General features: G+C 42.6%; 1 protein-coding gene across 1 annotated transcript in view; it reads left to right on the top strand.

Annotated features, from left to right (window-relative positions):
* Nucleotides 1–27,531, top strand: part of CSMD1 (CUB and Sushi multiple domains 1) — a 2,078,553-nt gene that overhangs the window by 1,339,607 nt on the left and 711,415 nt on the right. The window lies entirely within an intron of this gene.

Below are 27,531 nucleotides of genomic sequence, written 5' to 3'. Positions count from 1 at the left end.
TAGACTGGTTGATGCCCTCCATGTCCACACTGGAGATAAAATCTTTGTTCCTTCTATCTATTCAGATGCTGACCTCTCTCAAAAACACTCTGACAGATACATACAGAAATAGCATTTAACCAGCTTTCTGGGCATCCCTCAGCCTGGTCAAGTGGACACATGAAATTAACCATTGCATGTAAATGTGAACTAGATGGATTCTGGAATCAAATTCCAAGATGACCAAGTCACTCACCATTGTAATCAGGCAAAAAAAAAAAAAAAAAAGAAGAAGAAGAAGATACTACAGAAACTTTGAAATGCTTCAGTTAACATGTTCCCCACTTGGGGGAACTCAGACCTGGGAATGTGTGGAGGGATGCTCTTTACTGACAAGAGTTTTGCAGGTGGCTGTATCCACATGGGCTTCCCAAGTGGCTCAGTGGGTAAAGAAGCCCCTACAATGCAGAAGACTTTGGTTTGATCCCTGGAGAAGGAAGATCCCCTGGAGAAGGAAATGGCAACCCTCTCCAGTGTTCTCACCCCAAGAATCCCATGGACAGTGGAGCCTGGTGGGCTATAGTCCATGGGCTTGAAAAGAGTCAGACATGACAAAAGCAACTGAGCATGCCTGCCTGCACACGCATGGATCCACAGGGCCACTGTTGCTGGCTTATTTCCTCTCTTTCTCTACATTCATACCCATACCAGCTATTCTGAGAAGTAAACACATAATTTCCCTCCTCCTCCCCATATTACACACCACCGGGGAGCGACTGTTGTTCTTGGAAGGAGAACAGAGGTTATTCTGCAGGGCTCAGCAAAGAACTGGAAGAGTTATATCTCTAACTGGAAATATAAAATTGCCCACTATTGTATTACTGATATTGTAGCAGCAGCTGTTTTAGCCACATTTTCATCGTGGTACCAGGGGCAAGGCATCGTTGTAAATATTGCCTCATCTCCCCAGTCTAGTGCCCTCGGAGAGCTGATTACAGAATGAGCACCTGCCAAGGTACCTGAGTTACTATAGAAAACACATTTACATTGAACAGCACCGCCTGCGTTTGCTGTCACAGTCAAACCTCTTCTTACATTATGATGTCCAAGGGCCTTTATCAGTGGGTTGAGATTCAGTGATACAGGGAATAGGCTGTAATGTGGCAGACTCAATATGTGAACATCCAGGGGAGATGGTAGGAGATAAGATACCCAGTTATGAGTGGAACATGAAGTCAGAGGCAGCAGTTCTTACCATGAAATGCAGCCTTCCAATTACACACATCAATTAAATGGTTTAAGTAGTATATCACTAGAGTAATAATCGTAAATAATTAAGGGCCTTTATTAAATATTAATTTAGTACACTAGAACTCATACATTTATTTTTAAATTCTTCATATTTTAAAGAACTTGTATGTATTTCTGTTCATGGGGTTCTCTAAGCAAGGATACTGGAGTGACTTGCCATTTCCTCCTCCAGGAAATGGTTAAGCAGCATCACAGACTCAGTGGACATGAATCTGAGCAAATTCTGGGAGATGTTGAAGGACAGGGGAACCTGGGGTGCTGCAGTCCACAGGGTTGTGAAGATTTGGACACGACTGAACAATAATAATGTATTTCTGAGTTTATTCACACTATCCCAAAGCGAAAACAACACCGAGTTGTGGATATGACTGGTGATAGAAGCAAGGTCGGATGCTGTAAAGAGCAATATTGCATAAAAACCTGGAATGTTTGGTGCATGAACCAAGGCAAATTGGAAGTTATCAAACAGGAGATGGCAAGAGTGAATGTCAACATTTTAGGAATCAGTGAACTAAAATGGATGGGAATGGGTAAATTTAACTCAGATGACCATTATATCTACTATTGTGGGCAAGAATCCCTTAGAAGAAATGGAGTAGCCATCACAGGCAACAAAAGAGTCCAAAATGCAGTACTTGGAGGCAATCTCAAAAACGACAGAATGATCTCTGTTCATTTCCAAAGCAAACCATTCAATATCACGGTAATCGAAGTCTATGCCCTGAGCAGTAATGCTGAAGAAGCTGAAGTTAAATAGTTCTATGAAGACCTACAAGACCTTTTAGAATGAACACCCCCAAATAGATGTCCTTTTCATTATAAGGAACTGGAATGAGAAAGTAGGAAGTCAAAAAACACTTGGAGTAACAGGCAAATTTGGCCTTGGAGTACAGAATGAAGCAGGGCAAAGGTGAATAGAGTTTTGCCAAGAGAACATACTGGTCACAGCAAACACCCTCTTCCAACAACACAAGAGAATACTCTACACATGGACATAACCAGATAGCCAACACCAAAATCAGATTAATTATATTATTTGCAGCCAAAGATGGAGAAGATCTATACAGGCAGCAAAAACAGGACAGGGAGCTGACTATGGCTCAGATCATGAACTCTTTATTGCCAAATTCAGACTTAAATTGAAGAAAGTGGGGAAATGGCCACTAGGCCATTCAGGTATGACCTAAATCAAATCCCTTATGATTATACTGTGGAAGTGAGAAATAGATTTAAGTGACTAGATCTGATAGAGTGCCTGGTGAAGTATGGATGGAGGTTTGTGACACTGTACAAGAGACAGGGATCAAGACCATCCCAAGAAAAAGAAATGCAAAAAAGCGAAATGGCTGTCTGAGGAGGCCTTACAAATAGCTGTGAAAAGAAGAGAAGCAAAAAGCAAAGGAAAAAAGGAAAGATATACCCATTTGAATGCAGAGTTCCAAAGAATAGCAAGGAGAAATAAGAAAGACTTCCTCAGTGATCAGTGAAAAGAAATAGAGGAAAACAATAGAATGGGAAAAACTAGAGATCTCTTCAAGAAAATTAGAGATACCAAAGGAACATTTCATGCAAAGATGGGCTCAATAAAGGACAGAAGTGTTATGGACCTAACAGAAACAGAAAATATTAAGAAGAAGTGGCAAGTACACACAGAAGAACTGTACAAAACAGATCTTCAAGACCCAGATAATCACTATGGTATGATCACTCACCTAGAGCCAGAGATTCTGGAATACCAAGCCAAGTATCCCTTAGGAAGCATCACTACAACCAAAGCTAATGGAGGTGATGGAATTCCAGTTGAGCTATTTCAAATCCTAAAAGATGATTCTGTGAAAGTGCTGCACTCAATATGCCAGCAAATTTGGAAAACTCAGCAGTGGCCACAGGACTGGAAAAGGTCGGTTTTCATTCCAATCCCTAAGAAAGCCAATGCCAAAGAATGCTCAAAGTACCACACAATTGCACTCATCTCACACGCTAGCAAAGTAATGCTCAAAGTACTCCAAGCCAGGCTTCAGCAATACATGAACTGTGAACTTACAGATATTCAAGCTGGTTTTAGAAAAGGCAGAGGAACCAGAGATCAAATTGCCAACATCTGCTGGATCATCAAAAAAGCAGGAGAGTTTCAGAAAAACTTCTATTTCTGCTTTGTAGACTATGCCAAAGCCTTTGACTGTATGGATCACAATAAACTGTGGAAAATTCTGAAAGAGATGAGAATACCAGACCACCTGCCCCGCCTCTTGAGAAACCTATATGCAGGTCAGGAAGCAACAGTTAGAACTTGACATGGAACAACAGACTGATTCCAAATAGGAAAAGGAGTATGTCAAGGCTGTATATTGTCATCTTGCTTTTTTATTTATTAATTTTTTGATGCATTTAAATTTTATTTTATTTTTTAATATAAATTTATTTATTTTCATTGGAGGTTAATTACTTTACAATATTGTGTTGGTTTTGCCATACATCAACATGAATCCACCACAGGTATACACGTGTTCCCCATCCTGAAACCTCCTCCCTCCTCCTTCCCCATACCATCCCTCTGGGTCGTCCCAGTGCACCAGCCCCAAGCATCCAGTATCATGCATCGAACCTGGACTGGCGATTCATTTCATATATGATATTATACATGTTTCGATGCCATTATCCCAAATCATCCCACCCTTTCCCTCTCCCACAGTGTCCAAAAGCCTGTTCTATATATCTGTGTCTCTTTTGCTGTCTCACATACAGGGTTATCATTACCATCTTTCTAAATTCCATATATATGCGTTAGTATACTGTATTGGTGTCTTTCTTTCTGGCTTACTTCACTCTGTATAATAGGCTCCAGTTTCATCCACCTCATTAGAACTGATTCAAATGAATTCTTTTTAATGGCTGAGTAATACCCATCACTTCATGGCAAATAGAAAGGGAAACAGTGGAAACAGTGGCTGACTTTATTTTTGGGGGGTTCCAAAATCACTGCAGATGGTGACTGCAGCCATGAAATTAAAAGATACTTACTCCTTGGAAGGAAAGTTATGACAACCTAGTCAGCATATTAAAAAGCAGAGACATTACTCTGCCAACAAAGGTCCGCCTAGTCAAGCCTATGGTTTTTCCAGTGGTCATGTATGGATGTGAAAGTTGGACTTTAAATAAAGCTGAGCACTGAAGAATTGATGCTTTTGAACTTTGGTATTGGAGAAGACTCTTGAGAGTTCCTTGGACTGCAAGGAGTTCCAACCAGTCCTTCCTAAAGGAGATCCGTCCTGAATAGACATTGGAAGGACTGATGTTGAAGCTGAAACTCCAATACTTTGGCCACCTGATATGAAGAACTGAATCATTTGAAAAGACCCTGATGCTGGGAAAGGTTGAAGGCAGGAGGAAAAGGAGATAACAGAGGATGAGATGGTTGGATGGCATCACCGACTCAATGGACATGAGTTTGGGTAAACTCCCGAAGTTGATGTTGGACAGGGAGGCCTGGCATGCTGGTCCACGGGGTGACAAAGAGTAGCACAAGACTGAGTGACTGAACTGAACTGACGCATGAATACGTACATATAAACAGATGCACACTCATACGTGCAGACACAGGCTCACACACTTAATCAGAAGTATATTTAAAAAATTTCCCACCAGCTGAACCAGATGGTGAGTAAAACAAAAATTCTCTTATCCATTATGTATTTCTCAGTTTACAGTAAAATTTCATATAAATAAATTTGGATCACTTTATTGACCAACATCTGAGATGAGGCAGGATGAGCCTGAGAGGGTATCTCTTACAATCCCTGGGACTCAGAATTTCAACCATAATGGTTCAGCTTTTGTCTTCTCAATTTTTATTCCTAAAGACTCCAGTCATCTGAGAAGCTTTTGTATCTTTTTGTTTCTGCATTAAAAAAAAAAATTAATTGAGGACTTAACTTTGCTCAAAGAAGCAAACAAACTGGAAAGAGAAGCATCTCTGAAACAAAATCTACATGGTGAGTTGCCCAAGCATAAAATCCAAGTCCTTTATCAAATGATCCAAGAAGATACATGGATATTCAGTAAATATTTTCTACTTCTCACTGTTGGGTTTATGAGTCTCTTTGTTTTCTTGGTTAAATGGATATCCTGAGAAATGACTTGATCCAGTAGAACTTGTTGGCTTTTAATTTCATCCAAAATAGCTGAAAAAGTCCTTCAAGAGACAACTCCTTGGCTTACTGATGGTGAGAACAGATTCTGCAAAGGTAAAATGACTAACTCAAGTTATTTCTGATGTAAACTTTTAGGCGTTCTTCAGAGTGCAGACTCCTATCTAGTTTTTGCCCTATGAGGTGGCCCTGGATAAAACTGCTGAATTGATAGCTAGTCATGTCCTGAATGCTTTTGTTCCCAAGGCAACCACCCAGTGGCCCCTACTCAGAGTTTGCCTGAGCTCCTGCAAGGGATTTGCCCCTCCCTGGCCCTCTTTCCCTGGTCATATTCATTTCTCTTAAGTTCTTCTGGTTCCACAATGGGAATTCATACAACAACCTCAAGAAAACAGAGGGTTCTACAGGAACTAGTACCATTTATCCAAAATTAATTGAGAGAGGGACATTCTGCCCCTCCCATAATATGGCTACAGCTCTTCAACCACCCACAAGCTCACTAGAATTAAGGGTATGCAGGAGAAGGCAATGGCACCCCACTCCAGTACTCTTGCCTGGCAAATCCCATGGACGGAGGAGCCTGGTAGGCTGCAGTCCACGGGGTCACTAGGAGTCGGACACAACTGAGCGACTTCACTTTCACTTTTCACTTTCATGCATTGGAGAAGGAAATGAGAACCCACTCCAGTGTTCTTGCCTGGAGAATCCCAGGGATGGGGGAGCCTGGTGGGCTGCCGTCTATGGGGTCTCACAGAGTCAGACACAACTGAAGCGACTTAGCAGCAGCAGCAGCAGTCAGCCACCTGGTTTCAAAGCTCAGCTCTTCAAGAGTAGAGCTGAATACCTCTGGACAAATCATCTAGGCACTCTAAGCCTTAGTTTTTTCATTTACAAAAATACACAGGTAACAATGGACACCTACTCATAGGTTGGGAAAAATAAATGAAACCTTGCATGTCCAAAATAAAAGCACTCCTTATATCTTATTGCTGTTATTGTTATTATTAGGGATCACTTATTCAATCTCTACCCAGTATATGTAAATTCTGTACCTCATAACTGCTGCCCATTCCTAATTTCTGCTTCCCCAATTTTTGCTAACCTAGTGATACTAAGGCTAACTTCTAATTCCATTCAATGTATCTTTAAGCTTTAGGTTTTCTTCCTAAAGTTCATGTTTTTAATAACCTACATTAAATTCTGAAGTGCAATCAGATCTACCCAGCTCTATTAGCTGTATTGCACAAGTGCTTGTTCATGATTTATTCATTGTGATAGGTTTTGGTTGGTAGGCATTATTATTACTGTATCTGCTAGAGAATCCTAAACATACTAGACCTCAACATTCCTCTCTATGCAGGACTGTATTTCTACTGAAATGGATTTTCCATTATCAGCTTCCTTCAAAGGCAGGCATTCAGCAGAAATCTTTATGTGGAGATAAATCCTTAGATACAGATTGCAGACTGGTGGTGCCAGCGGCTAGGGAGGGCAGAGGGCAGATGGAGGAACTCCTCCATGGGCATAAGGAGTTTTACTTGGAAATGATGGAAATGTTTTGAAACTAGACAGATATGGTGATTGAAGAACATTGTGAACACACTAAATGCGGTAGATTTTTTCACTTCTGAGTGGTCACTTTTATGTTATGTGAATTTCAACTCAGTGCTTAAAAAAACTATACAAAAAATTCTATGTTTTTGCAAAAATCTTTTGTGAAAAAAGGACTAGAAAGACCCTTCCATATATTCTCACCCAAAGAAAAACTATTCTTCTTCTAAGTGACATAACAGCATTGTCACGTAGATAGAACTAGTAGATAGCATGATAAATACAGCTACTTGTTGGGGGAGGAAAGTCCCTTCCACCCTCTTATATTCTGCGATGGGGCCTGTTAATTAAAATCACAGGAGACAGATTAATTGGAGAAAAGCACACAGATTATACTTCATATTTTTACCTGCCCATTGGAGCTTCAATGGGAAAAATGAAGACCAAAAAAACGTGGTTATGACCAAGAACTTATATACCTTTAAAAAAATGTGTAAAGAAGTGACAAGACAAAGGAAAAGGGATTTAATAAATTTGTAATTAAAAATAAAGAATTCCTTATATTTATTGCTAACAATAAAAGGGAAAAGGATTTAAGACTTTAAATGATAGCAAAGTGATGAAAACGTACAGGGGAAACTAATGAGAGGTGAGCAGCATTTCAGTGGGTTTGTCTGCCCAGCCCCATTCCAACCCTGACCCCCATCTCTGGTGACAAGACTGTTCTCTCCTCCTGGTGCTGGGTGAGTGCCTGTCTCAGGGGAAACTTCATGACCTGCTTTCTTTCAGGTGGGAAGGGGGAAGGTAGGGGCCCCTCCTGCAGCTGCTGTTTCTCAAGTGTCTTCCCCACAAAATAACCAACATGCCAAAGCAGTGTGTTTGGGGTGGCGTGTTCTGAACCTGTTCATACACGAGACACTGTGGCAGTCAAGCTGGAGCTCACCTCTCCCCCAGGCCAGGAGCCCAGGCATCACTCCACATGCATGTAGAAGCCCTTGCCAGTGCTCACAGGCACCCTCAGCCTGCCTCTGAATTTGCTGCAGCTGGGCCAGCAGTCCCATCCTCACCTGCCTCTACTCTCTGCATCTCTGCCTAAGGACTCCTTGCTGTGGGAGACCCTTCAGCACAGAGCAGCCTGGAAGTGCCAGGAGCATAAAGACCCCTCAACCAAGGTGAGGCAGGAGCTGGCGGGTAAACCTGTCCACTTTTATCCCCCAAATGTTGGTTCTACATGGTTCCCTGGAAAGAACCCTGGGTGGATTGAGACCCAGGTGCCCAAATCAGTGCCCCAGTCATCAGTGAATATGTTTTCCCTTTGTCCTTTCACTTCCCTATTCCCAGGACCACTCTCAGATAAATTTCATGCATCCATGTCTGTTTCAGCATTGACTGGCCTTTGATCAGACAAAAACTAAGTCAATGCATTATCTCATAGAGTCTTGCAGAAGCCTTTGGAGGTGGATGCAAATATTATACCATTTTGCCTTCAAATACTAAGAGTAATAGAAATTTTAAGTGCTTTGCCCAAGGACCTACAATTATTAAGTGACAGAACCAAAATTTAATATTGATCTGTGTAACTCCCAAGCTCATATTCATAAGCCCGACACTGTATTTTATATAATTGAATCAAGTTGTAATAATATCTAGCTTGGCTAGAGGAAGAGTATCAGCATGTATAGGCCCTAATGAGATAATGGACCTGGAGAACTGTCATCTATAGCTCCTGAAACCACAGAAAGAAAGGCAAATCTTTCTTCCAGTTAGAGATACAAAACATTCCTATGAGGAATTCTCACCAGAAAATTAAACCTAAATCTTACCAGGGCTCTATCTGGATGACGATTTACAGACAATCAAAGGGCAGAGACTAATGCAAAACATCTTCCCAGTGATACGATGAACGAAATCTACCGGCAGGAATCTCTCCAAAACACTACTCATTGTGTGTAAGTAATAAATTGTTGTGTGCAGGAGTGAGAGAAAAAACTGAAAGAGAAACTATAGAATTTTAAAAGAGATTTCAGAGACACATCAGCCAATAACAACATCAACACCTTATTTGAATCCTAAATAGATATTAATTTTTATAATGAGATAACTAGAGGGATTTGAATCCTGACTGGATGTTTGATGATCTCAAGGGATTACTGTGACTGTATTTACATAAAATAATAGTATCCTAGACATTCCTTTTAAGAAGCATCTTAATCTTTTAGAGATATATACTGAAATATTTATGGACTTCTGAATTTATGGTCTGGTGTTTGCTTTAAAACAACCTGGGTATGGAGGGACATTTGGAAGGCTATAGATTTAAAAATAATAAACAATAGATACGAGTTGGTAATTATTGCAGTTGAATGGTGGGAGTATGTGCATTCTGTATGCCTTCATCTGTAGTTTTGTCTATGCTTGAAATATTCTTTTCATACTGAAAAGTTAAAGAACACAGCAACCATCGTCAAGAAACAAGACATTGAAGCAGTAAATTATTCTACCTATTATAATAGCTAAGAGTTTTTCTTTATCACCTCTAAGTTAAGTTAGTTAAGTCGCGTCAGTCGTGTCCGACTCTGTGTGACCCCATAGACGGAAGCCCACCAGGCTCCTCTGTCCTTGGGATTCTCCAGGCAAGAACGCTGGAGTGGGTTGCCATTTCCTTCTCCAATGCATGAAAGTGAAAAGTGAAAGTGAAGTCACTCAGTCGTGTCTGACTCTTAGCGACCCCATGGACTGTAGCCTATGAGGCTCCTCCGTCCATGGGATAACATATTTTTTAAATATCTGGCATAATATAAATTGTATTGTGTTTGAGCCTGTCATAATATTGGGTTAAGAGCTTTATCACTGAGTTCCTGGCTACTCCTATCAACCTGGAACAGTGGATGGTTTTAGGTCCCTAAAATGAAATAAGGACAGTGTCCTTGGTGAGGATAAATGCCAAGGTCAGTCCCTTAGAAGGAAATCTCAACTTTTTTGATGGTGGGGGTAGCAGAAGGTGCAGTTGTAGGTACTAAGAGCATAAATATGTAAAATTCACTGGTGGTTGCAAATTGTCAAGTCAAATCGATCCCTACCATTAATGTACAGCTGGAACAGACATCAGGCGATTGAGGGAGACTGGGTCTGAGAGGCCATTGCTGATGGAATTCTTTGCTCTGAACACCCAGAGATTTGCTCTGTCAAATGCGATAGTGCTCAGGTCCAGGGAACCTGAATCCCATGGATTACGTTGCCTCGGAGCCTGAGGAAACTCATGATGCTCCCGTAACTGTACAGACAGAAATAATTATCAAGGGCTGTGAATGCCAGGGAGTCCAAATATTTCTCCCTCTAACCTCCTCAGGAGCTGAAAATATCAGCTGGAAACCACATCATCCCCTCTCTGGTAGAATCACTGTTTCAGGGGATGGAAGTTCCAGAAGCCATCATGGTGCCTGCACGGTCTCCTAAGCAGACACATTTCAAACAGAAAAGTGTCTGATGGACGAAGCAAGAATCAAAGCTTGAGGATAAAAGTGATAGAAGGGTCTCAGGGCCTTGGGCACAAACCCTTGAATCCCCTGATTCCAAAGAACCTCCCCGCTGAGCTTTGATGACAGGATCCTGGGAGAGGGATTTAGGAAAGTACTCCCCTCCGCCTCACCCAACCTTCTGCACCAAGGTTCACTAGTGAGCTTAAACCAATCAGCGTGTTGCTTTATAAAGCTGCTGTGCGCTCTCTCTCCCTCTCTCTGTCTCTCTCTGTCTCCATCTCTCCTCTCTCTCTCCATCTCGCTCTCTTTCTCTGTCTGTCTCTCCATGCTTATTCTACAGAACACTTCGCTGAGGATACCCCATTGCTCCTCTTTGTAAGTGTATGATGGCCATTTACACTACCTGCAAATGTTATTTCTGTTTTAAGATGCAGATAACTGGACCTAAGGACTTATTAAGGATCACTGATCTTAGGGCCAGCAAGTAGTGGCAGAATGAGCTTAGAAGTGTCCTGCTATGAGGCCCACCAGGAAACATTGCCTACTTCCATGTCCCATGGATGCCAGTGGGTTAAAGCATTCCCCCAGCGAACACTGCATCCTATGACACAGGGAACAGTGAGCCTTCCTAACTGGAACTGGTTTTAAGACAGCAGTTATATCTTAAATGTAACAAATTTTGTCATGAAAGAGTTTGCCAAATAACCAACAACATGATTTTCTGAATGCATCCATGTTAGCTCTCAAAGTGCATTTTTCCGGTTGACTTGCTTAGATTACTTGCAGAATTATTAGTGCCAGATCTTGAATTAGAGGTTTTGCTGGTTGATTTTGAGATCAACCCCAAAGCACAGGCACATCATATTCTGTGACAGTATATTTGCATGACATCATACAGGGGCTTCCCAGGTTACACTAGTGGTAAAGAACCCACCTGCCAATGAAGGAGACACAGGAGACATGGTTCAATCCCGGGGTCGGGAAGATGCCTTCAAGGAGGGCGTGGCAACCCACTCCAGCATTCTTGCCTGGAGAATCTCCATGGACAAAGGAGCCTGATGGGCAACAGTCCCATGGGGGTCAAAAAGAGCCAGACACAACTGAGTGACTGAGCACGCACACGCATGACATCACACACAGTCATTGTATTGTAAAGTAAAATAAAGTAAAAAAATAAAAATAATAAATAAAATAAATCTATTGGTTTACTAAGTTAGATTTTCCACATTGTTGATGTCAATATCTAAAAAACTGTACAGTGTCTTTAAAATATCACATGTGTTAATATCACTACCCATGTACTCAGAAAAAAATCTTGAATTATTAGGAGATTTAAAAATTACAGAGACAGATGGGAATTTTCCATAATGCTGATATTTACTTAAAAACTCAAATGTCATCATCAGAAAAAATATCATCCAGTTACTTTTCCAGAAACAGCTGACTGTTTATTTTTAGGTAAGAAACAGCAAATACCCCAATGTGAAAACCTGAATATCTCAAGATGATAAGCAGAGTTCTAAAATGACCCTGGTGACCCTTGACCTTGTCTGGTGCTCTGACTTTGAGTGATATATGATGTCCCTCCTGATATTTGGCTATATTATAGGGCACAGTTGACTTTAAGCAAAAGACATTTTCTTGGGAATTCCCTCATAGTCCAGTGGTTAAGACTCCAGGCTCCCGGTGCAAGGGACCAGTGTTTGACCCCTGTTCAGGGAACTAGAACCCATATGCCACAACTAAGACCTGGCACAGCCAAATACATAAATAACTACTAAGAAAGAAAGAAAAGAAAAATACAGTCTTCAGTGGCCTGGACCTAATAAAATGAGCCCTGCCAAGGAGCTCTTCCTGAAGAGTTTGTGTGTGAGAGATTCAACACGAATCTCTATATTTCATTGATGATGCATGGGGTCACATGGAAAGGAATGGAGGGCTGGCCTCCGGGGACTGAGAGTAATCCCAGGCCATCAGCCTGCAAGGAGGTGGGGACCCCAGTCCAAAACCCAACAACTTGATTGAACCTGGGGGAAGATTATTCCAGGGCCCCCAGGGAAAGGGTCTACTTGGCCGATTCCTTATGTGTTAGCGCCAGGCCAGGGCGCCCAGGTGGGCTGTACTGGATAGCTGACCTACACAATCGTGAGACAATACATTCGTGCTGTTTTACGTCCTGTTGGTGGCACAGTGGTCCCTATACCTGTGGGGGGTAGATTCTAAGACCCCTTACGATACCAAAATCTTTGGATGATCAAGTCCCTTTTTTAAAATGGCTTGTAGTATCTGCATATAAACTATGCATGTCTTCTCATATACTTAAATTCATCTCTAGATTTCTTAATCCAAGGTAAATGCTATGAAAATAGTTGTCGCACATCACAAGTTCAAAATTTTGCTTTTTGGAACTTTCTGGAAATTCAGAAAATATATATTTCCAATCTGTGATTGCTTGAATTGAAGGATGTGGAGACTGCAGAAATGGAGAGCCAACTAAGTACACTCAACATGACTTCTTAGTTTTTCTTTTACGTAAAAACAGCACTCTGAGAAAAAGCAGCTAGTTCATCTCTGAAGTCAAAGCATTGCATAAGCATTTCTCCTCAAGATGAACACCATTCTTTTTTGTGCAGCAAAAAGGCTATAAAAGGACTTCCCATTTCATAAGAAGAACATTAAAAAGTCATGCACTAAAGGCTGAGACCTCATAAAATTAGTTGTTTTCATTGCTGCGTCCTTGGCATTCGTCACTGAAGCACCACAAGGAACAGGATGGCCCTGGTGCCCTTGGTGCCCTGCCTTGGTTCAGGCCGAGGCTCCAGCAGGCTCTGGCCCCTGCCACTACTTTTTTTTTTTTTTTTTAATTGGACTATAGTTGCTTTGCTGTTGTTATTCAGTTGCTAAGTCATGTCTGACTGCGATCCCATGGGCTGCAGCATGCTAACCTTCCCTGTCCTTCATCATATCCCAGAGTTTGCTCAAACTCATGTCCATTGAGTTGGTGACTCCATCCAATCATCTCCTCCTCTGTCAACCCCTTCTCCTCCTGCTCTCAATCTTTCCCAACATCAGGGTCTTTTCAAATGAGTCAGCTCTCTGCATCAGGTGACCAAAGTACTGGAGCTTCAGCTTCAGCATCAGCCCTTTCTCATGAATATTCAGGGTCGGTTTCCTTTAGGATTGACTGGTTTGATTTCCTTGATCTCCAAGGGACTCTCAAGAGTCTTCTCCAGTGCCACAATTTTAAAGCATCAATTTTTTGGTGCTCTGCCTTCTTAGAGTCCAACTCTCACCTCCATACATGGCTATTAGAAAAACCATATATGGACCTTTGTCAGCAAAGTGATATCTCAGCTTTATAGTTGTTTTACAATACGTTATTTTCTTCTGTGCAGCAAAGTGAATCAGCTATATGTATACACATATCCACTCTTTTTTGGATTTTCTTCCCATTTAGGTCAATACAGAGCACTGAGTTGAGTTCCCTGTGCTATACAGCATGTTCTCATTAGTTATCTGTTTTATACATAGTGTGTATATGTGTCGATCCCAATCTCCCAGTTCATCCCACCCACCCTTCCCCCCACAACCTTGGTGTCTATATGTCTGTTCTCTACGTTTGAGTCTCTATTTCTGCCCCACAAATAGGTTCATCTGTACCATTTTTCTAGATTCCACATATATGCATTATTACACGGTATTTGTTTTTCTCTTTCTGACTTACTTCACTCTGAATGACAGTCTCTAGGTCCATCTATGAGTGAAACAAGCCAAGAATATCTTGATATGAGTATGAAAGCAGTTCAGACCTAATAGGGCCCCCAGAAGGTCTTGGAGCCTTGGCATATGCAATAATCTTTGAGAACTGCTAGGAAAACTGATCTCATCTGTTTCCAGCCTTGCAGTTGCATCTGTAAGCTGAGAATTCCCCAATGCAAATCTCTAACCCCAGTCTTCCCCCTGTTCAGGCACATGTAGCCAAATTCTTAGCTCCATGTCTAATAATGGACATACTGAACTCAGCACACACAAAACCACATCTTACTTCCTACATAGTCTAATTCTTTCCAGACCATCATATCACAGTGTGTGCAGGATGATCTAATTAGAACACCTAACCTGAAACGATTTCAGTTTATAATCGAGAATCCAGAAAAAGCAATTTCGGAGCAGTTCACAGAATACTATGTTACAGCACATGCATGTCATGCCTGCACAGAAAAGTTCATGCCTTCTTTGATAAGCTGAAATTAATAAAGTATTAATAGGGATATATTGGTAAATCAACAACAGGTAAGGTTTACAAATCAAATTTCAGAGAGAACAGCAGATTCTTTTCATGAAAGAATGGTCAGATCTCTTTTAGGTCAAGGCAAACACTGTCTTATGTTTAGTCAGGATCAGAAGCTTAAACTATGTGCTAATTCCTTAGTTCTGAGGCTTTAAACTATTAAAGTCACTCTCAAGTTCATCTGAACTTAAATATTTTCTATCAGAAACTGTCAGCCGCTTAATGGCCCCTCAGTCTCTGCTGTCCAGTCCTTCCTCCAGCGTCTCTTAAAAAATACAGTACTATGAAGTAATTAACCTCCAGTTAAAATAAATAAATTTATATTTTTTTAAAAAAGAATATTAAAAAAAGAAAATGCACTGTAATTAATTTCTCAAAGTGGCTTCTGACAATTCATTCAGAGAGAAATTTTATTATTCCCATGTAAAGAGTTTACATTTTTGTCCCTTTTGTTCAGCACATTAAGTTTGATTTAATATACCAGTTAATGAAATTAATGAGGCTTTCCAAAACCATTGGGGGAAAACAGCAAAATAATACTACTTACAAAGTCATAATAATTGAAGTAAAAGTGGGGAAGAAGCAAATACTTTTCAATCAAAAATACTGTTCAAATTCAGAAACAAACCAAAAAAACCCAAAAGTCTGTTTCTTTCTCGTTCCACACATTGGAATACCACAAGCTGCCTCATTACCAGCAACTGACGGGAAAATGATGAATTCAGCCCCTTGTGGGCCAGTTAACTTTTTGGTGCTCACGGTGTAAACCTGGTGCATCATCCGGCAGGCCTGATTATAAAAAGCTGAGCTAGAGAGGTTGCGGAATGAGCTCCCATCGGCCCTCACTACTGAAAATCTGCAGTCCTAGACCCATAGATGCACGCATCACAGTGCACACACATGTCCCCCGTCCAGGGCGGAGCTACTGCTAACAGCAGGAACAGTGACTGGACTCATGAGTGTCACCAGTGAAACAGCATCTCTTTGAGAACCGCACAGAGGCTACAGAAAGAAATCGATGTGTGTGCGTGTGTGTGCGTGTGTGTGCGCGCGCGCGCAGCCAGTCCTGCGGTTGTTCAAAAGCACACTGTCAGAGCCTCATGCCTTGTAGGGCTGCTGTGAACAGGGTCAGCGTCTGAAGGCTTTACAACTCTGCCCCCTGAAATCAGTTTCCCGGGGCTCAGTTCACATGCCTGCCACTAGACAGTATTTGAGCTTCCCCAGGGGTCACAGATGAGAAACATGCTTCTATTCTTTGCATGAAAGAATAAAGACTGGGGCCACGGTGATGATGAGTTATCGCCCACTGTGAAGTGCCACCGCTGCTGGAGAGTGTCAGGCGGTGAATACAATACACCTGTGAGGGGCATTGAATGGCTTACTTCTGCATAAAAGCCATGACGGCCCTGGAATGTATTGTCAACAGTTCATCTCCTCAGCCAACAGGACACATGTACTATCCTGGAGCTTATATTTCTTATGCAAACATTTTACATCAAGCTAACCATAATGAGGGCTTCCCTGGAGACTCAGCAGTAAAGTATTTGCCTGCAATGCAGGAGACATGGGTTCAATACCTGGGTAAGGAAGATCCACTGGGGAAGGAAATGACAACCCACTCCAGTATTCTTGCCTGCAGAATCCCAATGGACAGAGGACAGAGGTCGGTGACAGCGCCTGGGGTCACAAAGAATTGGAAATGACTGAGCAACTATGCACACACAAGCAGCTCCTGTACAAAGTATTCTTCCAGCTCTTTGCACACCTTTGATGTACAGACATCACACGTCAGGGCTTTTGCTTGTTATCTCACTCGCCCTTCCCAGCTGCTCTGGGACATTGTCTTTATCAAACAGACCCGGGACTAGAGGTTTGGGGACATGATTAACCTGTCAGAGTGACATCTCCAGTGAGCCACAGGACGATGATTGCATCTCACATTGAACCCCCAAAGCCAAGCTGTGCATGTGTGAGCCTTTTCCTACTGAAAGATGCAAGACATGGGTAAATGTTCAACTGGAACTTCCCTCAAAAGGAGAAAGGAGCAGCAGATGATGAGATGTTTGGATGGCATCACTGACTGAATGGACATGAGTTTAAGCAAACTCTGGGAGATGGTGAAGGACTGGGAGGCCTGGCGCGCTGCAGTCCATGGGGTCACAGTGAGTGGGACATGACTAAACGACTGAACAACTGCCCCCAGTGTATGTCCTAAACTGTTTGAGCTACTATAGCAAATTCTGTCAACTGGATGGCTTAGAAAAAAGAGACATTTGTTTTTCTTATGGTTCTGGAGTCTAGAAGTCCAAGGTCAAGGCCCAGCAGATCTGGAATATGGTGAGGGCCTCCATAGTCATAGACAGGAGTTCTCTTACTGTGTCCTCACCTGGCAGAGATGGATGGAGCTCTCTGGGATCCCTTTTTTCAGGGCACCAATCCCACTCATGAAGGCTCCACTCTCATGACCTCGTCACCTCCCCAAAGGTCCCACCCCCTAACACCAACACAGAGGGGGCCAGGTTTCAACATATGAACTTTGACAGACACACCCATTCTGACTGTAGTGAAACAGGAGGGACTGAAAGGCAGTGTGAGGTGGTAGAAAGTACACACATTGGTTTCCGTCCTGGTTCCTGGCACAGAGCTTCTAAAACCCTTACACAGTCCTATAAGATGAACACTTGGAGACTCTTTTGTTCCATGGAGGTGACTCTGGCTGGGGTGGGGACCTGGAAAGGCACTAATCAGCAGAAAGACCAAGTCATAATTAAAAGCTTGACATTGTATAGCGGACTTTTGGACTCAGAGGGAGAGGGAGAGGGTGAGATGATTTGGGAGAATGGCATTGAAACATGTATAATATCATGTAAGAATCTAATTGCCAGTCTATGTCCGATGCAGGATACGGCATGCTTGGGGCTGGTACACGGGGATGACCCAGAGAGATGTTGTGGGGAGGGGGGTGGGAGGGGGGTTCATGTTTGGGAATGCATGTACACCCATGGTGGATTCATGTCAATGTATGGCAAAACCAATACAGAATTGTAAAGCAAAATAATAAATAAATAAAAAGCTTGACATTTTCAGCCCCACTCCATGGCAAGATGCCCTGGAAGAGTGTATGGCAATCCACTCCATTATTCTTGCCTGAAAAATCCTATGGACAGAGGAGTCTGGTGGGCTACAGTCCGTGGAGTCACAAAGAGTCAGAGAGGACTGAAGTGACTACCACTCCACACGTCCACAGATGGGAGGAGGGCCAGAAATCAAGTTACAGGCACCATCGTGCCAGCCTGTGCGTGCATGCTAAGTCTCTTCAGTCGTGTCCAACTCTTTGCAACCCCATGGACTGTAGCCCACCAGGCTCCTCCCTCCCTGCGATTCTCCAAGCAAGAATACTGGAGTGGGTTGCCATGTCCTTCTCCAACCTGAATAAGCCTCTATTAAAACCTCAGTGTTACAGGATTCAGAGAGCTCCCAGATGGGCAAACACCCACACCTGGAGTGTTATCCCAAGTCCATGGGTACAGACGTCCCTCCCAGACCTCACCCTGTGTATCTCTTCATCTGTATGCATGGCCTTTAATGACCTGGTGACTTGAGTAGGCATTTCTCTGAGTTCTGAAAACCACTCTAGCAAATTAACCAAACCCAGGGATGGGAGCTTTAGAGGCTCTGATCTACCGTTGTTTGTTCATGAGCACAGAGGACAACCTGAGCCTGGGACTGACATGTGATACGTGTGTGGGGGAGGGGGCAGTCCTACAGGACTGAACCCTTCCCCAGTGGACTCAGACACGGTCTCCAGGAAGATGGTGTCAGAGCTGACTGAAATCCTAGGACACCCAGCTGCTTTCCCCGCATTGGTGACCAGAAGTGATTTGAGTGATTTGAGCTTTGAGTGAGGAAGGCAAGAGCCCAGGCAAAAGCTACGACATTTTTTCACAGCCATCGATGTGTGTTTAATGCAGTGTCTGTCCAGTTTGAGGACCAGAGTATGTTCTGTGTGAACAATGGACATACAGCCTTCCCTGCCAGCCCTGCCCAGAAGCTCTCTCTGCACTGTGCGCGCAGTGTCTTGCGCATTCCCAGCAATGATCCTGCAAGTCTCCTTACATTTCAGAAGAAACAGCTGGAGTTAATTCTCTCAGCATCTGCCTTGTCACAAAGCAGAGAGGGAAGATTGGAACTCTGCTCTGAATTAAGTACTGACTTTCCTTCTTTCTGCAGGATCTGCCTGGAATAAGAATGAGAAAACAGCATATCAGGCACCTTAAAATTCTAGCCCTTTAACTTAATCCATGAGACAGAAAGCAAAGCTGTGGCTCAAGAGTTCAGGAAATTTTAGGAGTGAGACTGGGGGCTCAGATTTCCAGGCTTGCTGGACAGCATCCCTCCCCACTCCCGCTGAACCTGACCTTGTTTATTAAACTGTTCCCCAGCCTGATAGCTCAATCAGTAAAGAATCTGCCTGCAATGCAGGAGACCCTGGTTCAACTCCTGGGTCAGGAAGATCTGCTGGAGAAGGGATAGGCTACCTACTCCAGTGTTCTTGGGCATCCCTTGTGGCTCGGCTAGCAAAGAATCCGTCTGCAATGTGGGAGACCTGGGTTTGATCCCTGGGTTGGAAAGATCCTCTGAAGAAAGGAAAGGCTACCCACTCCAGTATTCTGACCTGGAGAATTCCATGGACTAGTCCATGGGGTCATAAACAGTCAGACATCACTGAACAACTTTCACTTTCACTTTCCCCAGCCTGAAGGATGGAATGTTTTCTGGTAGCTAGACTGGGAAAATTGGGGAACGTTGGTAGGAAATCTTTTCACACAAGAGATACAGGCAAGAAGAGTGTGTTTAAGGGAAAAACATACACGATCTTTATTGGGAGTGTATCAATTATCTAAGATAATTCTACCCACAAGCCTCTGCTATTTCCTGGACCTCAACAGAAAACAGTGAAGGGGAAAAGCTGTTTTGGGGGCACCTTACCTCACTGCTGTGTTCCCCTTCTCCCTTTCCCCCAAGTTTCACCTCTCATTTCTTGGTGCCCTCCATCACCACCACCCATTTTGGATGAAAGTGCCTGAAATAAAGTGTGTAGAGTAACCCAACAAGTGATTACAAAGCTAAGTAAGAAATCTTTTCTCCCAATGCATTCCAAGTTAAATCCTGATGGTTCTCATTGACAAGGTGAAACACAGGGACGCATATTGTTTCCCTCAAGTCCACGATCTGTTGACCATGTGGGGATGATGAAGTTAATTGCCTTCCTTCCAATAAAGAATTTTACTGTAATTGCACTTTAAATTAGTAATGAATGCAGTAACCAAGTGTTTGGGTGTGTCCACATCAATCCTTCAGACATATTACTTGTGGTTTTAAATCTCCACATATAAAAGTGTCTTCTTTTAATTTGAAAGTGCTGTTCAGTGACATTTGACGAAAAGGTTCTGATACCCCACAAGGAGTATCAGCAACTTAATATTATGAAGCACAGTCAACACCTACCTGTGACTTTGCAGATACAAACCATCTCTTCTTAACACCAAACTGAAAGAGGACAACTTTCCCAACCAAAGAAGGGACAGCTGGCTGATTTAAGAATAAAAATGAAATTTGAAAATCCAATTCCTAAAACTTGGTCGTCAGTTCCTCTCAAGGGTCCATGTTCTAGACATCAGAAAAGCTCATAAAAACCGTAGGAATTCTGAGTAAGGCTAAGCTAATAAGGGAGCTGCGGGCATGAAATAAAGTACAACAGCCCCACATCCCCCAATCTGCAACCCGCTGTTTCACTTTCCCAAATTTCAGTTGTCTGAGGTCAACCTTGGTCCAAAAACACCACATGGAAAAATTCCAGACGTAGACAATTCAGAAGCTTTAAACATTGCCGTGCTCTGAGTCCAGTGAGGAAATCTCACAAGCTCAGCTCCGCCAGCGCCACAGATGAGACTGATCAGGTGTCCGGGGGGTCGACCTTTGGTCCCGCAGCACTGGCTCCTTTGTCAGAGGGGCTATTGGGCTGTCATGTGACCCTCGTTTTACTGAACAATGACCTTCCAAAGAGCCCAATGTGACGGTGTTGGCTGGTCGTGGAAGAGACCCCAGTGACCCTGGAGGAGTGACACTGGCAACTGGAATGTGCTGGAGAGAAGCCAGGCAGCACCTCCGCTGGGGGGACGTTCTTGAAGGAGGAAAGGAAGCAATGGCCTGCAGAGCTGGCTGAGGGCTGTGGTGAGAACCTCGTCTCCTGTAAACTGACTGAGGAGCTCGGGCTGCTTCTGCTGTTGTGCCTCGGAGGGCCGGAGTTCCGCCTCTCCGTGACAGGTGCTCAGTTAGGAGGGAAGGAGGTGGGAGGGGGTGCAGGGGGATACATGTACACCTGTGGCTGATTCATGTTGGTGAACCACAAAAAACACCACAATACTGTAAAGAAAGCGAAAGTGAAGTCACTCAGTCATGTCTGACTCTGCAACCCCGTGGACTGTAGCCCACCAGGCTCCTCCATCCAAGGGATTCTCCAGGCAAGAATACTGGAGTGGGTTGCCATTTCTTCCTCCAGGGGATCTTCTCCACCCAGAGATCGAACCCAGGTCTCCCACATTGCAGGCAGAGGCTTTAACCTCTGAGCCACCAGGGAAGCCTGATTTGAGCTGGGTTCAATCCCTGGGTCAGGAAGATCTCCTGGAGAAGGGAATGGCAACCCACCTCAGTATTCTTGCCTCCCCATCCCCCTCCACCCAAAAGAGGGCCTCAAAGAAACAATACTGTAAAGTAGCCTCCAATTAAAATAAATTAATTTTTTTAAAAGAGAGGGAAACAGCAGTGTTAGAATAAGATGGTGTGGGAGCCAGAGAGGACTCATTACATGACCGAGTCACAGCAGCATGCCTGTTCTTATTATGCATCATTATCACGGCTCTCTGACTGCACCCAATTTGATATTTCAGTTCTGTTGCAGGTGTGTGTGTGTGTGTGTGTTTTGTGTGTGTGTTTGTGTGTGTGTGTCTGTGTGTGTGTGTCTGTGTGTGTGTGTAGGAGGGAGTGTTCTAAGATTCCATCCAGCTGCAGCTCCAGGCAGCCCGGAGGGTCATGGGACATATCCCCTCTGGATGGGTGGGAGATATATAGACCATGAGAAAATAACAGGAGAATTTATCTCACAGAGTAAATGAATATGCACAATAATTGTTTAGAATGTAAATATAAATGAGATAGCATTTAAAAATTATCAAATTGGTGAATATTTTCTTTTCTAGGCTATATAAAATAGATAATGAAGAAGGACCTACTTCCTGTATGGTAACTAGACTCGGTATTTTGTAATAACTTACACGGATAAAGAATCTGGAAATATACATGTTTCTGAATCACTTCGCTGTGCACCTGAAATAAACGCCACAATCTAAATCAGTTATGTGCATTTGTGCGCAGTTGTGTCTGACTCTTTGAAACCCTGTGAACACTGCGGCTCTTCTGTCCATGGGATTTTCCAGGCAAGAATATTGGAGTGGATTGCCATTTCTTCCTCCAAGGGATTTTCCCAGCTTAGGGGTTGAACCTGTGTCTCCTACATTAGCAGGCAGGTTCTTTACCACTGAGCCACCTGGGAAGCCCCTAAGTCAATGTGACTCAGTACATACCTTTTGTTATAACAGGATTAACATTAATCGATGTTGAACCTTGTTTAAGGAGCTAACATACCAGTTCATTCAAAGATTTCTTAGATAACACTTTGAAGAGTCAATCAGATCCTGATTTTGAAAACTTCAGTTTGATAATACATGTTTACTAATATATAATTACTTAAATATTGCTTTGTGTAATGCAGTATCTGTCCTTAAAAAGAAAACTTAAATGTAAATTGTGGTTAAAACATGGAGAAGGCAATGGCAACCCACTCAAGTACTCTTGCCTGGCAAATCCCATGGACGAAGGACCCTGGTAGGCTGCAGTCCATGAGGTCACTAAGAGTCAGACATGACTGAGCGACTTCAATTTCACTTTTCACTTTTCACTTTCATGCATTGGAGAAGGAAATAGCAACCCACTCCAGTGTTCTTGCCTGGAGAATCCCAGAGACAGGGGAGCCTGGGGGGCTGCCGTCTCTGGGGTTGCACAGAGTCGGACACGACTGAAGCGACTTAGCAGTAGCAGCAGCAGTGGTTAAAACAAGTGGCATTGTTTATGAAGGAAACAGCAGCTCCTGATAAACCAATAAGTTCTAGAATCAGACCAGCAGCTCCAGGATGGCTCTGTCCTCACAAACCCTATGCTTGTGTGGTCACTAAGTTGGTTCAGTTGTGTTTGACTCTTTGTGACCCAATGAACTGTAGTCAGGCTCTTCTTTCCATGGAATTCTCCAGGCAAGAATAATGGAGTTGGTTGCCATGCCCTGCTCCAGAGAATCTTCCTGACTCAGGGATCAGATTCATGCAGTCTTTTGTCTCTCTATATTGGCAGGTGGGTTCTTTGCCACTAGCACTACTTGGGAAGCCCCCACAAGCCCTATAACCTAATATAAATTATTTAACTTCTTTGTAATTCAGTTTTCCTCTGTAATAAACAGCATAAATCTTATAAAGTTGTGGTAAAATTAAGCAAGATGTGTAAAAGCACTTACCAGAGTGTCAAATACATAGAAATCTTCCCATGCAACTCTGATGGTAAAGAATCTGCCTGCAATGCAGAAGACCCAGGTTCAAACCCTGGATCAGAAGATCCCCTGGAGAAAGGAATGGCTACCCACTCCTGTCGGTATTCTTGCCTGGATGAATCCCATGGACAGGGGAGCCTGGCAGGCTACAGTCCATGAAGTTGCAGAGTCAGACATGACTGAGTGTCACTAACACTTTAAAAGTTATTACTCAATAAGAATATCATAATGCTAACAATATTTTATTAGATGTTTACACTATTTCAAGTGGATTCAAGGGAGTACATGAAAAGTTTAAAAATATAGTAATAAATACCAATGCATCACATGGCAACATTCAGACTTCAGTTCAGTTCAGTCACTCAGTCGTGTCCGACTCTTTGTGACCCCATGAATCGCAGCACGCCAGGCCCCCCTGTCCATCACCATCTCCCGGAGTTCACTCAGACGCACATCCATCGAGTCCATGATGCCATCCAGCCATCTCTTCCTTGGTCGTCCCCTTCTCCTCCTGCCAACAATCCCTCCCAGCATCAGAGTCTTTTCCAATGAGTCAACTCTTCGCATGAGGTGGCCAAAGTACTGGAGCTTCAGCTTTAGCATCATTCCTTCCAAAGAAATCCCAGGGCTGATCTCCTTCAGAATGGACTGGTTGGATCTCCTTTCAGTCCAAGGGACTCTCAAAGGTCTTCTCCCACACCACAGTTCAAAAGCATCAATTCTTCGGTGCTCAGCCTTCTTCACAGTCCAACTCTCACATCCATACGTGATCACAGCAAAAACCATAGCCTTGACTAGATGGACCTTAGTCAGCAAAGTAATGTCTCTGCTTTTGAATATGCTGTCTAGGTTGGTCATAACTTTTCTTCCAAGGAGTAAGTGTCTTTTAATTTCATGGCTGCAGTCACCATCTGCAGTGATTTTGGAGACCAAAAAAATAAAGTCTGCCACTGTTTCCACTGTTTCCCCATCTATTTGCCATGAAGTGATGGGACCGGATGCCATGATCTTCGTTTTCTGAATGTTGAGCTTTAAGCTAACTTGTTTGCTCTCCTCTTTCACTTTCATCAAGAGGCTTTTTAGCTCCTCTTCACTTTCTGCCATAAGGGTGGTGTCATCTGCATATCTGAGGTTATTGATATTTCTCCCAGCAATCTTGATTCCAGCTTGTGTTTCTTCCAGTCCAGCGTTTCTCATGATGTACTCTGCATAGAAGTTAAATAAGCAGGGTGACAATATCAGACTTATGAACAAGGAATGACCACTGAATTAGAGGAGAGCTGGAGAGTGTGGGATCTGGAAGTGGGGGAGGAGAGGTGACATCACAGGCAAGGAGGAGCTAGAGAACTGACCACAGGAGGCAGCAACAGGCAGGGTGGTGACCGCTGTCTTTGATAATGGCTGTGTTCAGGTTAGGAGAGAATGGGGAGAGGTGAAAGGAAGACGATTCCCAGGAGGTGTTTCCTCTCTCTGCTCCAGGACAGGAGAGAAAAGGGCTAGGCAGCATTGGGGGGTATAGACCAGACAGTGTTTTGTCTAGTTGTTCTCTGATCTTACGCTTGCTTTTCTGCTCATTTGCTTTGTCTTGGTTCATAAAGATGGAAAGTGAAACAGCATGTTTGTGTAACAATGGAATCGATCAAGCAGAGAAAAGAAAAATGGCTATGCAGAAGGAGGAAAAATGATGGCACTGAAGAGATGAGCCCTAGTGCAGAGCTGAAGACTCTGGTCATAGATGGAAAATGACTTCACCATCTGTGATAACAGCTGTAAGATCCTGGAATTACACACACTTTTACCAGCATCAACATGAACTTTGCATTTATAATAATTAACAGAGAATAGGAAAGTGGATCCAGATTCAAATATTTAGTAATTAAGTTATATAACTACAGTGATACTTTGATAAGTTTTAAAAAATGTGTTTAAAATATAAAGTGATTTGAATTTTGATGATACTTCCTTAATATAAAACACAAAATCTAATGGAGAAATGTGAAACAGTTTGGATAAGGGGTAATATAATTGGATATATTAAAGAAGCAAATTAATATTTTGAAAGTGTTTCTAAAATATTATGGTATAAACACTTAGAAAAAAAAGTGAGCCTTACAGCAAGTGAAAGAATGCAAACCACTGGGATTCCACAAAATATATTATTTTTAAATCACTTATTTTTCTCTTCAGAATAAGAAAGATTAACAGAAATCTCTGAGATAATCCAAAAGTTTAGATTCTTCCCCAATAATAAAGGAAAACAAAAAATTTTCCAGGTAGCCTATAAACCAAGAATATTTTTCTGAACAACTCCTACTTTCCCCAATTCAAGAATAAGTGAAGGCCCTGAAGAGCATATGCTCTAGAATGTGAGCTGGTGCTTCTCCATTCTGTCAGAGAACAAAGCTTTCCTTTGCTTCTGAAGTGAACTCAGTCCTGTTTTATTGCCTCCAAGGACACCAAGCAGAAGGACTGTTCTTGAGAACTGACTCAGGAGGGTTCATAAGGAAAGTCCTTGACTTAATCAGCAAAGTAAAATTTTATGCTGCAGTTCCTAAAGATCTCTGATTGAAGTTTAAACAAAGAAAACTTCTTTGAAAGGCCCAAATAAGAAATGCCAAGCTAAGGAAGATGGAAATGGCCCAGGAACTCTGTGCATTATCAGCTCTCCTCATGGTGGTGGCAATGGCTGAAGTCTGAAGACCTCAGCCCCGGAGCTTGGACCCCCACAAGCCTGCAGAAACTCCATGAAGTTGGAAGACCCAAGACTGATGGGGTCTGGGGAGAACTGAACTGAGTTTCTCAAGCTGGTCAGTGTGAGGGAACTGCAGAGATCAAGCCCTGAGCTTTTGGACTGGGAACACTGACTCCAAGACCCTAGACTACCACAGAACTAACCCTAGGGAGTATCAGATAGTAAGAACTCACACAAAGGAAGCCGCTTGAATACAAAACCTGGCATCACCCAACCACCAGTAGCACCCTGAGCAGGACGCCTCATTCAACAGCAAACAAAACAAAAATACAAACCCAATCATCAGCAGACAGGATTATCACCTCAGCCTTGCCCATCAGAGGAAAAACAAACAAACAAAACTCAGCATAAATCTCACCCTATAGGAAGCTTACAGAAACAACTGGACCAACCTTAGGAGAGCAGAAACCAAAAGGAAGAAAGAATTCAACCTTGAAGCCTGGGAAAAGGAGACCGCAAACACAATAAGTTAAAAAACAATAATGAAAAGGCAGAGAAATACTACACAAATGAAGGGACAAAATAGAAACACATAAGTTCCAATAAATAAACTACCTGAAAAAAATTCAGAATAATGATAGTAAAGATGATCAAAAATCTTGAAAACAAAATGAGGAAAATGCAAGAATCAATTAACAAAGACCTAGAAGAATTAAAGAATAAACATACAGAGACAAACAAAACAATGACTGAAATTAAAAGTACTCTAGAAAGAATAAATAGCAGAATGTCTGAAGCAAAAGAAGAAATCAGAGAGCTGGAAGATAAAATGGTGGAAATAACTTCTGAATAAAGTAAAAGAATGCCAAGAACTGAGGATAGTATCAGAGACCTCTGGGACAATATCAAACACACCAACATTCAAATTATAGGGATTCCAGAAGAAGAGAGAAACAAAGGGTATGAAAAAATATTTGAAGAGATTATAGTTGAAAATTTCGCCAACACGGAAAAGGAAATGGTCAATCAAGTCCAAGAGGCACAAAGAGTCCCATACAGGATAAACCCAAGGAGAAACACAACAAGACACATACTAACCAAACTAACAAAGACTAAACACAAAGAAAGAATATTAAAAGCAGCAAGGGAGAAGCAACAAGTAACATACAAGGGAAATCCCACATACTTAACAACTGATCTTTCAGCAGAAACTCTGCAGGCCTTAGGGAATGGCAGGATATATTTAGAGTATTGAAAGGGAAAAATCTACAACCAAGATTACTGTACCTGGCAAGGGTCTCATTCAAAATTGATGGAGAACTAAAAAGCTTTCAGACAAGCAAAAGTTAAGAGAATTCAGTACCAGCAAACCAGCTTTACAACAAATGTTAAAGGGACTTATATGGTCAAGAAATACAAGAGAA

Source organism: Oryx dammah, unplaced genomic scaffold (assembly GCF_014754425.2).
Source record: "Oryx dammah isolate SB20612 unplaced genomic scaffold, SCBI_Odam_1.1 HiC_scaffold_7, whole genome shotgun sequence".
NCBI lineage: Eukaryota > Metazoa > Chordata > Mammalia > Artiodactyla > Bovidae > Oryx > Oryx dammah.
This window is presented reverse-complemented; position numbering and strand designations above follow the sequence as displayed.